This window comes from Aptenodytes forsteri, unplaced genomic scaffold (genome assembly GCF_000699145.1).
Source record: "Aptenodytes forsteri isolate BGI_AS27 unplaced genomic scaffold, ASM69914v1 Scaffold387, whole genome shotgun sequence".
Taxonomy (NCBI): domain Eukaryota; kingdom Metazoa; phylum Chordata; class Aves; order Sphenisciformes; family Spheniscidae; genus Aptenodytes; species Aptenodytes forsteri.
The window spans coordinates 1,153,439-1,163,724 of NW_008795368.1; the positions used below are offsets into that span (position 1 = coordinate 1,153,439).

At 40.0% G+C, this 10,286-nt stretch overlaps 1 protein-coding gene across 1 annotated transcript in view; it reads right to left on the reverse strand.

The window, feature by feature from the left end:
• The window catches only part of TBCA (tubulin folding cofactor A), a 32,318-nt gene extending 22,568 nt beyond the window's left edge, over nucleotides 1-9,750 (reverse strand). The window contains exon 1 of the mRNA XM_009280298.2: nucleotides 9,618-9,750. The gene's annotated coding sequence lies outside the window, so the exon portion shown is untranslated. The remainder of the gene's footprint in view (nucleotides 1-9,617) is intronic.
• Between the last annotated feature and the right edge of the window lie 536 nt (nucleotides 9,751-10,286).

The following is a 10,286-nucleotide window of genomic DNA, read 5'->3' on the forward strand; positions in this document are numbered from 1 at the left end:
GACAAACAACTGCATACAACTAATATTAGCTTATTTTCATATTTCAAGTTTCTATTTGCAATAGCTCTTTTCAGCCTTCAGAACTCCACATAAATGTTCAATGGAAGTGAAGACTACTACATACCTGGTTTAAATCTACTGACAACAAGCTTGTTTTCCTTAGTTATTTTTCATGGACCTGAAGCAGAAGCCTACACTCCCAGAAACAGAGAAAAAATAACCCAAACAAAATAATAGTCTTTTACTAGCTTCTGCCAGTCTTTCAAAATGAAAAAGAAGAAAAATAAGATCCAATTGTTCTGGACCTTGTCTCCAGTGCCAGCCAGTAGTTAACTACTAGGGAGAGAGTATAGAGAAACAAGTCAAGTCTAAAGTGACATTTCCTGTGATATACCTGCCTCTAGAAATCAAGTTAAGGACTTCAACACTGAAGAACAAAACTAAACCATCAGTGTTTAACAGACAACAGGTCAGCTCCTGGCTGTGGCTGCTGCCCTTTTAAAATCCTTTACACATTTGACTTTCACATCACTTAATCAATTCCACAATTTGCATGTTCTGTGTAAAAAACGCAGTTTTATTACTTTAAAGCTGCAGACTAAACCCAGAAGAGCTCAAAGGACTTGAGAGAATCTTGAGCTAGAAGAAAAAAAAAAAATAGTTCCTTAACTACCTTTTCCATACCATTATGACTTAGTTCCTCATTTATTTTCTTCTACTCACTTTCTCTCCCCCACTTCAGCTCCCCAAGCTGAAGAGCAAAGTAACACAAGATGGTTCAAGACAGTCAAAAAGCTGACCACTGCTAACAGAGGTCTGCTTCCCCCCTCACCAGCATACACCTCTGCCAGCACTAATGCTCAAATGATCTCTCCATGAGCCAATTCAGTTCACCAAAACAGCAGGAAATTAACACAGTAAGGAAAAAAAAAAGCAGTCAGTTTTTCTCCTGGGTTAAGCAAATTGAGCGAGCTCAGCAAAAAATTTGACTAGCATCAAAGATCAGAGAACCAGAGAGGGGGAGGGGGAAATGAGACCTCTGAATTTAGGATGACATTGATTTCTCAAGGGACTTCTCTCCTAGTCTGTTTAGGGTGCAGGGTTGCAAGTCGTTTAAACTGTTCGAACTTCTGGCTGCTGCTGAAAAAGCCCCAAATCTCTCTCCTTCCTCGCTCCCCAAAGGTATATATTGTCATACCCTAGTCCTTATACATCAACATCAGCATCATCTCCTCTAGTTGCATCATTAGCAGTAGCAAGCAGATCTACCGCTCTGATCATAGGAAGGGCCTTTAGTTTATCTGAAGGTTGACAGATGAAAAAAGGATGCACAACATGAGTTTTACGAATGCATAATGAAATTAAGATCCTCTGTACTAGGTAGAGAAAAATTCCACTTTCCTGAGCCACAGTCACAGGCAGGAACTACTATTAGATGCCTCGAATAAAAATGGTAAAATGGTACAAGGACAGAGCAAGCACCCACTACTGCTCTTGGTATGTTTCCCCCAACCTCCAGCAGTTGCCAACAAATCAGGTTCTACATGAGCTAGAATGACACCTATATGCTTAAGCCACCCAATAAAGACTGTTCTCCAGCATTAGAAAAATCAACACAAGAAACACTTCCTGGCTGGACTGAGCAAGCTCAGTGGAGGTCTGAAGAAGACGAGAAGCAATTTCTCCATTTTGCTATTGAATAACTTCACTATTGAAAAGACGTGCCTCTCTTCAATACTAATGTTACTATTAACCATGGTATATGCTAATACGCCATGGATTCAGCCTAAGCACACAGAAAACCCAAAGCTGACAGCATGTATTGACTAGATAATGAAATATCTATGCTGACTTAGTTCAAACCTAAAAATCCATAATAGTGTAGCTGTACAGAGTACAGCTTTTTTGTTACAGTATAATAAATTCCATGTATTAACACAATGCACAATTATAACACAAGTAATTCAACAACTGCAGTAACATTGGCAGTGTGCTAAACACTACCTGCAGAGCTTAAAATATCAGGTCCCAAATATGCAAAATACTTACGGACATTCTTGGGTTCACTAGTGATACATAAGCACACACGCATTACAGACTGGGGCCTATGAGGAAAAGTCAAAGGAGGAAGATGAAGGAAGGAGGAAAGAAATACAATACTTGACACAGCTATCACAAACTGCCATGTTTTCTTACCATGAGTTACTACTTTCTGATTTGGACAGGACCTGAAGTTTATGTGTTCATTTTCTTGATACTGACAAAATCATCATAAAAGATAAACTTTCTCTTTTAAGAGTCAAGATGTTACCACACACAAGTATACGCATCATTTTTTGCGCCTCCTGCATCTACAGGTTACAGAACTGAGTTACCATGACATTTCAGGTTAACTTTGCAAGCTTCGCTTTTGTCAGGGATTACTACTGTGAAGACTATGAAAATCAGTTACAGGTTTTTTTGAAGTCAGAAAATTATTTCAAAGTTAAAAATTCCTTGGTTTTAACATTTTTATAGCATCCCTGTTACTAGAAATTTCTCTGAATCTCCAGGGCTTCACATTCTGTCCTTGCCTCTCAACACAGGTGTTTCCCAGCTCTTGAAATACATTCCTACACATTTTTTTTAAATCCTTGCCATAGCAACAACTGAAGTTCCCCTTTTGCCCCACTGAGAAAGTCTGCTGGCTAGGGCATCCCTGAATGCTAGCTGCCAGTGGGAGCACAGAGGGAGGCAGGGGAATGAAAGAATTCAATAGATGCAGCCAGGATGAAAGCTCTTAAGTTATGGACTACTCAAAAACCAGAAGATGCTGGCTGGGGATGATTTTGCTGAGGTACTGCAAGAAGCAACTTGGATGGTTGGGGGCAAGGAAGAGAAGGGTTAACTCCATCATGAGAGAGCTGAAAGAGTATTTCTGATGGGCTGAAGACAAGAGTGGAGAGAAGTGAAAATTTTATCAGCCTAAAGAGGCTCTGGAGTGGCACAAATTCCAGGAGAGAATGGCATAGAATGGAATGGGACACAAGTTGAAAGTTGTAAATGCTAAGGAACCTGAGAACTTTACTTCTAGAGAAGGAAGAACAAGAAATGGGGCCTCTGTTGTGGCAACAACTGGGGTTACCACAGATCTCCACTTCATTTTTCCTTCTATAACCCAGTCACCATCTTCAGTAAAGACTTTGTTTTGGAGAAAAGGCATAGAATCTACTTCCTCCCCTCCCTGCCCCTCCACCCCAACTGGAGATAATAAATTGGAAATATTACAGTACAGTAATTAGCAAAATTAAATAGAACTACAGTCACATTATGTGTGTAAGCAATTCACAATGCATCAGGAAAGAGACTTAAGACAGTTTAAAGAAAATATGATGGACCTCCTGATCCTGAATGAGATTTCCACCTATATGATACATATAATTTCATAATACTTAATTCAAAGTCAAGCCAGGATGGATTATGGTTGTTACTGCAGTTGTAACTCATCTCCTGTATACAAAGAACTACCATAAATTTAATATAATTTTGTAGTTTTTCCATAGATCCACATTCTAATTCAGCACACAAAATTATTGTTACTGTTTTATCAACATAGGTGAATATGTGGCTCCATGCCATGAGTAAGAATGTAATGAAAAAGAGTATGTACAATCAAAAACAAGACAACAGTACTACACGTATGCATAATGGCACCAAACTAGGGTTGCCAAGCAACTGTAACTACTGTATTTCCAAACTTTTGAATGACTGCTTAAAGAATTTAAGGTTGCAAAGCCACAGTTTTGCATATGTTCTTGCCCAAACAAAAAAAATTCCTTCCTCCTTAATACAGCATCACTACCAACACCTATGGTGTGCACCTGGTGTGCAACAGTTTTGCCAATTAAAATGATGACATCAATACATTACTATGGTCAGCATGGACATGCACAAGACAGGTTTGCCTCAGGGGGCAGAAGATAATTGTAAACACAAAAACAATGAGATGCCAGAATCATGCATTTCACTAGAGGATTTTATTTTTTTTTTAGAAGAGGTAATGGGATGGAGGAAAGAATGGAGGCAATGAAGGAGGCAATTTGTTAAAGATCTGACCATTACTAATTTAAATTTGTGAGATACTTCTAAAAAGGAACCAGTATTTAGGTCTGCTCAAATTAAATCAAAACCATTTAAAAAAAAAAAACCCACACTACGCAATTTTCACAGGAACCACTGTGCTCTTCCACAGTTTTAAGGTATGTGTGGGTACTGTTCAGTATTCCTGAAGTTTACAAGAAAGCATGCATTGAAGTGCAAGGAAATAGGAACCCCTTCAAACAAGTAGTTTTGTTTCTGGAGACTAGAGTCAACTTGCAAGTACCCTTCAACTAATTATCTGCGTTGGTGACTATGTATGCTACAGATGTTAACTCAGACAGCACTATGTAAATGCAGGTGTGCTCTTTTCTCAGCCAGTTCACATAAAGCAGTTTTCGTGTGGGATAGCAACTAAGTTAGTAAGTCTAAAAGACCAAAGAGGCCTTCAAATGCAGGGCCAACTCGGGACTTTCTGTATCCAATCCTGATGCCAGGAGCACTACAGAAGGTACTTAAGACATATCTAAGTAGCTGTGGACCACAACAACCACATTTGGCAAGCACTGAACCCAAGTTTAAGACTCCAGGACCAAGCTGGTGACAGCCCTAGACAACAGTTGCACAATGCACCTGCACTCAGAAGAGTTATTTCATTATTGGATACAAGTCAGCTTGTATCCAATAGTGCATGCAATATATTCACCCTCCTGAATCTCTGAGCTCTTGGATGTGCAGTGTAAACACATTAAATCGCTTTATCATGCTGACTCAGTATAGCTGAGCAGCTCTGCAGATCATTCCTCAATACCTGTATAGTATAAGATATTCCAGCCCTTCCCATTAATTAAGCTAACAAGCAGTTGTTGCATACTATCTTCTAATTATAATGAGAATAAAGAAAGGAGACATGAGTTTCTTATCAATATATTGATGCTAAGTATCAGTTAGTGACTATGGCTAATGGGAAACAAACAAGAAAGCAACCATAATTCATACGGTGGACAGAAGATTGAGAATATTTGTGATTTACACCAGAAATGGCAAATTTCTTGAGTAACCAAGAAAATTAACTACTTTTGTGCTTGAATTAGCGATAGAGTCACCATACAGCAAAAGGAGTATCTGCATTCACTGCAATACTTCATACTTCACTTGCACAAAATGTATCTTGAACTCACTAGTAAAATAATTCAATTTAAAAGAATTGTTTAAATTTATATGTAAAAATAGACCAACAGTTTTGTGTAACTTGCAGAACTTTCTGTGCTTGGGGAAAAAAAATAATCATGGAGTAAATTGCTTGGCAATATGATATTTTACAAAGAGAAAAAAACAGTATCAACACCAGTGCAACAGGCAAAAGAACAATCTTAGGAAGATTCCATAGTTTTAGAAAGGTGGTTTTAAAAAAGAGCTGCTTCACAAAAATCAATACACTTTCCCCATAGGTTCATGATGTAAAATTCTATAATCAAGGCTTGTAGATTTGTAATTATGGTATGTCAGCCACATTTAAACAAGAGTGTTAAAAGATTGTTAAAGTTAAACTAACACAATTGCGATGTGAATTGTCTTAGTCTCATTCTAATCTACTGGTGTCACTTTCACTTAATCAGATGGAAACTATGGGCAAATGTCAGTGCCATTTTCACATGACCCAACTTACTTTGTTTGCAGTAGTTTTTAAAAATCATTGCCAATCTGAAATGAGAATAAGATATTTTTAAAAGGTTTTTTTTTCTAATCAATTCCCTCACTATCCAGCAGGTTGTTGGAGTTTGGATTTACTGAGGGTAAGACTATTTTGAAGTGATTAAACCAGAAGTATTGCTTGTTAGGACATAAGCCACAAATACAGCAAACATTATTATTCATGCTCATCAAATCTACTTTTTTTGAATGACAAGCTAATGAAAGTATGCAATCACCAAAAGCCTGGCTATCAGATTTGTCAAAAAAAAAGCAAAATGTTCTCCCCATTCCTAGTTTAAATTTCTTTCACTGATACATAGCAATGTAAGAAACATGAAGGCAAGTACCCACGATCTACAGTACATAGTCTCTTGAGAGGGCCACACAAAGAATTTATGATATACAGCTAAAAAAAAAAATCCCAAAGCAGAATAGCTGCTTTGTTCTTAGTTTGAAAAAAAAAGTGATGAGTTAGGTAACTAATGAGACAAAAGAATGTGCTACAGCAGATCATTAAAAAAAAAGACAAATGAAACGTTGAAAAAGTTCAATACGCCCTAATGGCTCTTGATCCTTATCTTTTTTGATATACTCATAGCCTGAGCATTGAATGTGCTTGAAAATCAGTATTACAGGGTAAATTGAATGTATATTTCTAAACTGCAAACACAGAAAAAAATAAGGAAAATTTAAGTGTTAAGTCAGTCACTTTATGGCATGTTTAATAAGCCTCTATGTGAGTCTTCTCACACACTAGGAATAAATACCTATATGGTTGTTCTAGTCCAAAATAAGAGGACAATGTTAATTTTCCTAAGGTGACTCAAGTCACATGCCTGCCTACTGTAGTAGAGGGTACCTAACTAGGCTTCTAGTTGGAGAAGGAAGGGTGGAGTGGGACAGAGCCATACCTCTTCTTCTATCTGTGTGCAACCATCACAGAAGTGGGAGCTGCTGCTATATCATCTCCCCCTCAGGGAGTCTAAGATAACATTCCCTTTCTCCTTTTTTTTTTTTTTTTTTTTAAGTTACCTTCACTTACAGCAAGCCAGCTGCTGCAGAGTAACTGTAGATGTGCATATTGTTACCACACAACAAACACAAGCTAAGTTTACTTGCTTATTCACACAGCCATTCTCCAAAAGCAAATCTGAATCCTGCCGGCTGCATTTGTATCATTTCCCCGAATGTTTTCATCCCTTTCTTCGTACTAGCCCTGAAATGTGTACAGTTGTGTGGTGAGCTGGTCCAGGCAGGCCTCATCCTTCAAAATAACTGTTTGTTTTTTTTTTTTTTAGTCCCGGTTATTTTTCAGTGGATCAGCTCCCTGAAATATACAGACAAGTGGCCACCTAATTCCTTGTGCAGGGCACAAAGGAGGAGGCTGTAAGACAGCCCCTCAGATTTAGATTAGCTTAAGCCATCATGGACCAACACCAAGTCTTCTGTCACAAGTGGCAATTGTTTCAGCTCAAAGGAATGCCCACCTGTACATACTGTACATACTGACCCCTGAAACATACTGTAACTTATTAAGCATTGTTTTTAAGAGGCTGCAGGATTTGTATTAGGCTCACAAAATAGCTGTCAGTAATAGTCAGACTTTGCCTGGACTTGTCTTGGCCAGCCTAGAGTTTTTTTTACTTGTTTAACTGTAAACGCTATTATGACTAGGTGACAATTACCTGCTTTGTTGTAATTTTTACTCAGCTTTGTACAATCATGTGGTATAACACTATTGTATTGATTTTTGTTACTAACAAAAATGAACTCTCTCTGACAGAATCAAAAAAGCAGCATAAAAGATCAAATCTGGTAAGAGCAGGAGCATGGGATGATAGCAGAGCCCTTGAGAACGCAGGCACAGGAAGATGCTGAAATGCCCCGATGATATAAACAACTCACCAATATTGGTCAAATATTGGTCAAAGGAATGCAATCGTGAGAGATGGTTAAAACCAGTTTTAAGATAACAAAGAAAAACCATTCAACACATGTAAAACATGCCATATGCAGTAAATGCCGATAAAATGTGGAGTGCACAACAATGAAGAAAAACTAAGACGTAGATTTTTTATATGCATTTCTATATGCAGACTTTGAGAAGCACAAAACAGTCAACATCATACTCCTCTGAACAAAGGATTTGGGATGCTGATGACTTGCTTGAATTTGTCCCCTCCCCACTACCAAACTGAGCCAGTGGCCTTACAACCCAGAGGGCCAGCAAAAAGGTGAGTATAACATCAGGGAAAGGGTGCTATTAGAAACAAAGTAGAAACATTAGAAACTTTGTGTATGCTAATTTTGACTGTATATAATTTGAACTGTGTTAGTGTCATTGTAACTGTACTAATATCCAGTCAGAATTTCAGCAACCTACTCTGTAACTTGGATGCAACAAGCTTGGAACAAAATCAAAAGCAGCATCCATGGATTTCCATAAATCAAGTGAACAAACAGAAGAGCCACACTAAGCAGTAAAGAAATTGCTCACACAGGACAACAAACACTACCAAATTTTAGTCTCTTGTTCTCAGCTCTCTCAGACTCACTTAAACTGCAGAAGCAGAGAAATAGAGAAAAAGAACATGCAAGCTAATCTCACAGATAGAAGCACTACGGACAGTGGCATACAGACACTGAGCTAGCTCCACATGCAGTTATCTGCATAACCATGCTGGCATCATTAGGCCACTTCCAGGTCCAAGGGGACATAGCCACATGGTACAGCATTCACCATGTGAACATGCAGGCCTGCACCAGTTCTGCTGGGGTCTCCACACAGTTGTTCATTGCCTAGTAAAGACTTTCCCCCTCACTGTTTCCCAGTCTACGAACACGAGGAAAAAGCTTGTTCAGGTAACTTTTGTGATGGTTTATCACTAAGCAATAGTCACCTGAAATGCTATTCAGTATTACCACACAGTTCTCTCAGTAAAGCTGTCAAACAGCAGCAATAAGCCAGTAGCAAAACTTCTACAAATTACAAATTCTGCAAAAGTAAAATTGTGTTTTATTAGATACAACAGCTTTCTTAAAAGCCTCTAGACAAATAAATTACACTTTTAGCTAACAAAAATAATACACAGACTGAAAAAATGTTAACCTAAGTAATGCTAGTTTCCCCATACCTCAGAATACTTTGTCTATAAAAACCAGCACAAAACACCATCCACACAGAGAACATTTATAATATTCCTGTCCAGCAAAGCCAGTAACCATAACACAGGCCATGAAAGGGACCCAAAGCAAAAGGCAGTCACCAAGCCACTCAATAAGATGGCATTAAAGCTTTCTAGCTTAAAAGTAACACACAAGTTCATGATTTGCACGCCCTGCACAGTGACAGGAAACAGGACCTTAGAATCATATAATCAATTTCTTGCTTGCGGCAGTACTTGAGAACTGCTCCCCATTTGGAACCTAAGAACTCAAAAGTGCCTTTATCTAGCATAAACAGAGTGATAAATCTGTATCGATTTTACTTTTCTAGTCTTCAAGTCCAATCTTTCAAAGCTAATGGGGTATTAGAAAGTGTGCCCATCTTACTGTTAGTCTTTCACTAACTGAAATTAGATAAGTCGTAATACAAAGTTGATTGTATGAAACTGGACTATTTAACATCCTGATCTGGCACACATACTAATTCCTGTCTCTGCATGAGCCAGAGCAGTCTTTGTAGGGTGCAGCCTTAATAAACCCCACTGTGACCAACTATTTAATGTCAAAGCCTTGCATTTACAGTCATAATAAGAGGGGTTCAGACAGATAAACTGCAACTTTCCTTAAAAATTAAGGAAAAAAAAAAATAGGCAAAATCGAGACTCAGGTGATGAATTTACCACCGGTTTTGCAGTGTGAACTTTCGAATCAGAAAAAACCCATTTAACAGTTGTTTTGACAAAATAGGTGAGACTTCATGCCTCGGCAACGTATCCGGCGAGACTGCCCTGTACACTGACGGAGCAGCGCGGCTCCCCTTGGCTCTCAAAATCGCTAAGGAAACAGAACAAGAACCCCGTTTAATTGTTGTCTCGGGAAAGAAAGGCCCGTTCGTGACGACGGTGGGCGAGGGGAAGAAGCCGGCAGCCACGGCAGAACTTGTGCCGGGGCCGCCCTCCGGCACACCCCGGCAGCCCCACCCAGCGCCACAACACCGCCACCAACTCCCCGGCCCCCCAGCAGGCACGGCCGGCAACGCCCGCAGACTGCGAGGCAAGCCTGGGCACCGGTTGAGGCATTCAGCCAGGCTCTGCCCTGGAGTGAGGGTCTTGGTTTCTTTCTTTTTCCCATGGTCTTCTCTCCCCAGTTCCCTCTCTGCCAGGAGCCATCTCGGCCCCCAGTCCTGTGCAGGACAGGACTGCCCAAGGGCCGGGGCCGCCGGCACACCCCGGCAGCCCGCCCCCGCCCCGCGGCAGGCACGGCCGGCAACGCGCGAAGCCCCGCTGGGACCTCCTTCGCCCGGCGGAGCCCCCGGGGCGGGGGCCGCGGCGGAGCCCCCTCCCCCCCCC